Source organism: Camellia sinensis, chromosome 3 (assembly GCF_055761805.1).
Source record: "Camellia sinensis isolate YWXY chromosome 3, ASM5576180v1, whole genome shotgun sequence".
In the NCBI taxonomy this organism is placed as follows: Eukaryota; Viridiplantae; Streptophyta; class Magnoliopsida; order Ericales; family Theaceae; genus Camellia; species Camellia sinensis.
In genome coordinates this window covers 207703573-207711622 of record NC_138963.1, presented here as the reverse complement: position 1 = coordinate 207711622, position 8050 = coordinate 207703573, and the positions used below count along the sequence as shown (strand labels likewise).

General features: G+C 35.8%; 1 long non-coding RNA gene across 1 annotated transcript; it reads right to left on the bottom strand.

Moving 5' to 3' along the window:
* Positions 1-241: 241 nt before the first annotated feature.
* Positions 242-1772, bottom strand: LOC145821259 (uncharacterized). Its single transcript, XR_014363283.1, has 3 exons — positions 1474-1772; positions 1262-1343; positions 242-1160 (listed from the first exon to the last, which is right to left on the bottom strand). It is a non-coding gene; the product is annotated as an uncharacterized LOC145821259 (long non-coding RNA).
* Between the last annotated feature and the right edge of the window lie 6278 nt (positions 1773-8050).

The window sequence follows — 8050 nt, the reverse complement described above, 5'->3', positions numbered from 1 at the left end:
TGCAACATGATGGGTTTATCAACAAATTCAACTTCGGACGTCATCAATAATTCATTTTCTCGGATATTCTTCAAGCTCAACAAATTTTAATACCAATGGGTGCATCATCAACATATAGATTTTCGTCTTCTATTATCAATAAGAGGTGCAATGTCATAGGTCGCTTCATGATGAAGTTCAATCGGGTCAATTTCTTAAAGTCACTATGTTCCATATTAAAGGTTCAATTTATACGGGGCTCAAAATTTGGACAGAGTGAAGTTCAATAGTAAATTTCAGGCCCGAGATCCGAAGTATATTACATTGCTTATCAGTAGCAAGATTCAATGGATCATTATGCAAATTACAAGAATGTCCTTTCCAAAGTCCATATTCATAAGTCCAGGGTTTTCTCTCTCCATGTCAAAAATGGAGCTCAAATACTAGTCAACAAGTTATATTCGGCCTTTCCTCGGTGATAAAGTTCAACAAATTATGTTCAAGCCAAGCACCTCAATAAGGTTTCAAGTGCTAGTGCATGTTTCCATATGGCCAAAATCACGGTGTTTGAGCTAAAAAAAAATATCATTGGGATTGCCACAAAAATTGAGTCCATATTCAGATTCAGTTTTTATTTATTTTATTTTTATTTTCATCAGACTGCTTGAGCCCTCTACATTGCCACAAAAATATATTTATATATATTTAAATATATTTATATTCGGAAGAGGGGGTCGAATGTCATACTTACAAATTTGGGCAGTTAGAGAGGTGAAGTCCGAAGCCGATACTGGAAATTTAAGCTGAAATCAGAGAGGCTTTACAGACTGTAATCAACAAGACTGGGCTAGGCTTGGGCAAGACCACACACGTTGCGTTGAGAGGGCGAACGTGCGTGGTCAACGTCGGATAAGCTGAAGCCGGAAGCAGCGATGTGGAGCTAGGTTGGGCAAGACCACACACGTTGCGTTGAAAGGGCGAACGTGCGTGGTCGACGTCGGATAAGCTGAAGCCGGAAGCAGCGATGGTGCCACAGAAGAGTCGGCAACCACACACGTCATGTTGAGTGGGGCGATATGTGTGGTCAGCGTTGGACCGTCGAAGCCAGAAGCAAACCAGCAGAGAGAGGCCAGCGGTGGGTATTGTCTTCACTAGTTCAAGATTGTTTGCAAGCCTCAAGACTGAAATAAATCATCACCAGAATTCCCAAATTAGAAAATGTATCAGTACATATTTATTTTGAGCACAAAAGTCCATCAAAACAATAAGATGGAATACCCACAGATCCAAAAATATAAGAAGAAAAAGGAAGAGGGCTTTGAACAAAGATTCAACTAGATCCTGAAGTCCAAAGATCAATAAATCTGAAACAGTGAAGGGAATGAAATTAGTTGAGTAAAAATCAAAACCCATTTATATATATATATATATATATATAAAGAGCTCACTCCCAAATCTGGGACAATTCAAGAAGATGGGGTATTAAACACTTACTCACAGATCTAGAGAAGCAAGAGAGAGTAAGTCAGCGGCACAACATGTAGCCTGTACAAGCGATAAAGAGACTGAAGATTAGAAGCAGCGTATGTAGGTGGTGGAACAATTAGGCAGACCAACACCACGTTGAATCGGTGATGTGGTCGGCGTTGGCGGGTCACGGCTAACAGTGATGAATTTCAGTGGGCGAGAAAGCATATCGACAGACCGACACCGCGTTGAGTGGGCGGCGTGGTTGTCACTGATCAGGTACGGAGCTTCTTTGAAGAAGATGAAGTTTGGGTTGGTCTCAGTTTGGAGAGAGAGTGTGCCCAAATGGGTCCTTGGAGTTTGATCTCCTGCAAATAAAAAAAAAATAAAAAAAAATTTAAGTGAGGTGAGGTGTAGAGTGAGCACTGTGGAAGCATGGCACGGCCCCGACGAGGACGACGCACAGCCGAACCAACGACGGCACTATTTTGGCGAGGTTGGAAAATGATGACGTTGCAGAGGAGTCGGCATCGGTGTGTCGGTGACGTCGGTGGTCTTTAGTAGTTGCAAAGCAAGCTGGCCACGATTTGGTTTGTTAGCTGAGGAACGCTGAAGAAGAAAGCTGGGTGCCGAAATGGGTCCTTGAATTTTGATCTCCTGTACACAAAATAAAAAAATTCGTGGTGTCTGCTTTCTTGATTTAGAGAAGCGGCGGCGGTAGTCTTCAAATGGAGTCCAAAGCAAGCTTGGGTCTTGTCCCAGTGTAGAGAAAGGAGGAGGGTAACGAAGAAGACCCAGATGTAGTAGTAGAAATAGTTATGCCAGAGCTTGATGGAGAGGATCAGAAAAGTTTTGAGGCTGTTCAGCCGACATGGCTATGTCAAAAAGGTGAGAGGTATTGATTAGGATTGTTATCTCTTTCTTTAAATAGAATAAAAAAAAAGGGGTGTGATGGCCTATCCTCTCAAATATTTTGCATATATATATATATATATATATACATATAACGGTTCACGGTTTTCCAATTTAAAAAAAAAAAGTGGGTTTCCACTTTTGTAAAGAGAGAAATCACATGGGTCATCATGATATAGGACCTGCTTGTTTTCTAATGGAAAAATTAATTTTTGGGTTTGAAGTTTCTAGAGAGAGAATGCCTAAAAAAGCAATATGTTTATATATTGTAAAAAAGGGGGGTCAGCTTTCTGATTTGTTTATTCTCGAAAAAAAAAAAAAGTCTACAAAAAAAAAAGTCTACAAAAAAAAAAAAAAAACAAATCAGTTGCAAAAAAAAAAAAAAATTTATTATTATTTTCTTTGGCAATTTAGTTGTTGCTATATGAATTACATGTCCAGGTTGGTTTGGTGGGGCATTAAACAATTCAAGTTTTGATTTTCTTTCCAAAAAAAAAAAAAAAAGTTCCAAAAAAAAAATAATAATAATAATATTAGTTGTCAATTTTATCCGTAATTTACAGTGAGTCCTTAGTTTTTATCCATAGATTTTATCAAGGCTAAATATTCTCGAAGACATGATGTGAAGTATGGCTGATAAGGTGAAATTATGCATGTCCGAGAAAATTACAATTTCTCATACACGCAAGGGGCAAATGTAAGAGGAGCTAATTTAAGCCCACTAAATTATTTAGGCCCAATAGCCCAAGATTAGTGGGCCCGAATTTATCGCAAGTCCAAGATTGGTGGGCTTGGATTTATCGCCGTCAAACGGGCTGAATGGCTCTAAGCCTCGAAAGGGTTCGGATCCACGAACCTAGAGACTTACTCGGGCCCGGACTCGAAAGGGTATTAAGCAAGCCTAGAGATCCGAGGCACTCGGACTCGAAAGGGTTCGGATCCACGAACCTAGAGGTCCGAAACACTTGGCTTCGAACGGATTCAGACGCAATCTAGAAGTCGCTCCGTTAATGAGTCCCAGAACACTTGCGGGCTCAGAACTTTCCGGGATCTACGCACCAGAACCATGGGCGTAATGGAGTTCGAACAAAGGACCCGATCCCGAGGACGGTGAGTGGAGACAAATTCACTCTTCGGTTAAACTAGCCTATACCCGGGTCGAGGTGGCACGACCTCGGGGGGTCCATGAGACTCGGCAATACTTTGCGGCAGGACGTCCTCTGGGACTACCCCTGACCCTTTGGGATGATTGGAGATCATTGGTTAGGTGTGGCTAAGAAGAAGGGTTCGCCGAGGGATTGATCTCCTCTTCGGGGTTTTCTCATCCTCGGAGAAGTCATCTCCTCGGAGAAGTCACCTCCTCGGAGAGGTCACCTCCTCGGACAAGGTGGTTAGAGAGAATATCCCCCATGTACCTTGCACATGGGCTCCATCCTACATCATGAGGTGCCTATAAATAGCACCCACCCATAGCTTTACAAGGGATGGATTTTGGAGATTTTTAACTCTTGGGAAAGAACTAATTTCCCTTCTCCATTATCAACCTTGAGAGTGAAAGTGGGAGATCAATGGGAGAGCCTTGCCATTATTCTATTCTCTAGCCATTTTGCATTCTTCTTCACCCAATCTCTTATCTCCATCATCTCCTTTGTTGTTGTGTTCCTAAGTTGAGATTATTGAAGAATCTAAGCCTCTCATTATATTCTAGAGAATTCGAAGTTATTCTTCAAGGATCTTCGAAGATCTTCGAATTTTCCAACTCCTTTCTTGAACCCTCTCCTACACGAACATAATAAGGTAATAATAGACCAACCCCTTAGTGAAGAGCAGCTGAAGGGTATATTCAAGAAGCACGACAAAAATGGCGATGGACGTCTGTCGAGGAAAGAGCTGAAAAAAGCCTTTGAAGAACTTGGAGCTTGGATTCCCGATTGGAGAGCTTGGCGCGGCCTTTCCAATGCTGATGCCAATGGCGATGGATTCATCTCCGAGGAGGAGATGAACAGTCTCGTCTTATATGCTATGCGGTTTGGTTATATTGTTAAGTAAAATTTTGTAATTAAAAAAAAATAAAAAAAGACTTCCTAATAAAATTAAGGATTCAAACACTGTGGTCCTTTAATTTCTACTATATATGATAATAAATGGAAACTCACTTCCTTCCTTATTTTTGAATCTTTATTCAGCATTTTTTTTTTTTAACAATTGTCTTTTAAAAAAATATTTTAAGAAATTATCAAAATAAAATAAAATATGTGGATCAAATAAAAATGTTGGATGGATCTATCTATCCAATAAATATGACCTCCTCAATCTCGGAATTTCCTAAAAGTGACTGATTTTTTCTTTGGTCTGAGCTCCGTTTAAAAGTTAGGTTAAATAATTTTAAATTTTATGTTATGCTTGGTTTATTGAAGTAAAATGACATGAAATAATTATGCCATTATAATATTAATATTTGTTCTTATGTTTGATTTACTCAAAAAATGAATAAAAAGAATTTATTACATAAGAAATCATCATTTATATTGTGAATTCCATAGAGAAGTTAAAGAATTAGATTGTTCATAATATTTTTACATCCAATCAGCTAGTGTCAGGAAAAAAAGTTTGAATAAATAAATAAGGGTAAATTATACAAATAGTTATTGTAATTTATACGATGTATCAATTTGATTTATGTTATTTTAATTTGCTTGATTTTACTTATTAATTTAACGGATTGTATTATATTGGTCCAATAAATAACGATCGTTAGGTTTGGTGGACACAAACTCAAATGATGTGTTAATTTGTTCTTTATAGTTTACACAATGTGTCAATTTGGTCTCTGTCAAAACCGAGCAAATTAAAATAGCATGGACCAAATTGACACATCGTATAATTACGGGGACCAAATTGACATATCGCACTACAACATTTTCTTAGTTTAGTGACATTTGAAAGTGCCACAAAACTATTCTTCTAATAACATTTTTTGGACTTGTGGCATTTTGAACAAGTGTCACTTCTATCGGTGCCACGGTAGATACTTGCAAGTGCCACTGCACCATCATGGCTGAAAACTTTCAATGGCATTTTAAAGTCATGGTGATATTATTTGTGGCACTATCAAGCGCCATTAAAAAAAGAGTTAGTGACACTTGTAAGTGTCATTACACCATCAAGACTAAAACCTTTCAGTGACACTTTAATGTCATAGTAGGCACTATTCGTGACGCTATCAAGTGCCATTCATGACGATAATTCGTTGTAGAACAATTTGATCCGCTCTTGCGGAGACTCGAACCGCCAACCTTCCGCACCATAAACTTTATACACCACACTGTTCCCACTACACCTCTATACCACCACATGATTATATATGCAACATATATTATTTATATAGTACATACATCCATATTAATATAAAAGTAAATGTATAAACATAATTATTTTATTGAACATAATTTATGTAAAATAAACTATTTACTACCAAAATAAAAAAAAAAGACCACTTTTGGCGACTAAAAATATTTTTTAGTTGCTAAAAAACTTAACTTTTGTCGACCAAAATCGGATTTGGTCGCCGAAGATGCACTATCAGCTACCAAAATTTTGGTCACCAAAAAATTTTATTCCCGCCTTAGGATTTTAGTTCTCCCGCGCTAAAAATGACCACTTTTGGCGACTAAACTTATTTTTTAGTCGCCAATTGTAGACTTTTGGCTACTAAAATTTTTTTTGGCACCAAAAAGCTTTACTTTTGGCTACTAAAATTTTTTTAGTCTGTAAAATCCATATAATCAGCGACCAAACTTATTTTTAGTCGCCAATTGTAGACTTTTGGCTACTAAATTTTTTTAGTCGCCAAAAAGCTTTACTTTGGACTACTAAAAATTTTTTAGTCACTAAAACCCATATAATCAGCGACCAAACTTAGTTTGAGTCGCCAATTATAGACTTTTGGCTACTAAAATTGTTTAGTCGCCAAAAAACTTTACTTTTGGCAACTAATGCTGTTTTGGACGCTGAAAGCTATACTTTCAGCGACCAAATTTTTTTAGTCAGGAAATTTAGTCACCGAATATGCTTTTTCCTGTAGTGTATATTGAGTTTAATTCATTTATTTTTAATCATTTACTGCATTTTAAAAATTTAGAAAATATATTGGCATTTTTTATTTTTTCAAAAATGTCATTATAAGCTTGGAAAGTTTTTGGCTTAGTGGCATTTCTCAAAATGCTATAAAATATTTGTTTATGACACTTTTCACCTAAGTGCCATAAAAAGTAATTTGCACTTACCTAGTGTCCTGACATTTTTTAAAAAATGCCATTGCAACTAAAGTTTAATGGCATCTGTTGATAAATGTCACGAACATAATTTTTTGTGTCATTATTTTATAAAATGTCATAAAATTGATGTGACATTTCTTTATTGAAATGCCACTAGAGCCTTATATGTTTTGTGGTTCTATGGCATTTTTCTAAAACATTTAATGCCAATTTTTATTTTTGTGACATTTTCTAAAAACATGCTACTAGTGTAGTGTCACTAAAGTGTAAATTTGTTGTAGTGACATTTTTGTTGTAGTGAAGTGACACTTTTTTTAATTGAAATGCCACTAGATCCTTGTATGTTTGTGGCTCTATGACATTTTTCTAAAAAATGCCACCAAATATTCTTTTTGTGACATTTTTTAAGAACATGCCACTAGTATGGTGTCACTAAAATATGTTTTTGTTGTAGTGTTGTGACACTTGTTCATTGAAATGTCACTAGAGCCTTTTATGTTTGTCGTTTTGTGGCATTTTTCAAAAACGTGCCACTAAATATCATTTTTGTGGCATTTTCTAAAAATATGCCACTAGTGTAGTGCCACTAAAGTATGTTTTTGTTGTAGTTTTGTGACACTTGTTCATTGAAATGTCACTAGAGCCTTTTATGTTTGTCGTTTTGTGGCATTTTTCAAAAACGTGCCACTAAATATCATTTTTTGTGGCATTTTCTAAAAATATGCCGCTAGTGTAGTGCCACTAAAGTATGTTTTTGTTGTAGTGTCGTTTGAGCATGTGACAACTTTCCTTCTACCAAACCTAACCGCCATTATTTATTGGACCAATATGACACAATCTATTAAATTAAGGGATAAAATTGAGCAAATTACAATAACATAGGCTAAATTGACACATCGTATAAACTACATGGACTATTTGCATAATTTACTCAACAAATAATGTTACCCTTCCAAGATACCAAAAATCTATCTCAATAATTATGATTTATGTCGATTGATTTTCTTATTAGAAAAAACTTCCTGAATAAAATATGAAAAATGATATGTAAGTCCACTTTTTAGATCCTTTTCTAAACCCAGGGATATCTAAATAATATAGTTGGTTGATGATTAGAGAATATATAAGAGAGAATATTACCTTTAATATCTAATTGATTGTCACATTACTGTGTTTGAAAATTAAGTTTAATTTTTTTGTCTTGAATAACAATGCTCATAATATTTACTTTGCAAGTCCTTTCAAAAGTTCTCCAAACACTACTTTGGATTTAGAGCTTATTTGGAAATTAACTATTTTAGTTATTTTTTTAATTTTTTACAAAAAAAATATTTAAAATATATATATATATATATATATATAAAGTGTTGTTGATTTTTTTGACTATTTTAACAAAAAAATCAACATGCCACTAT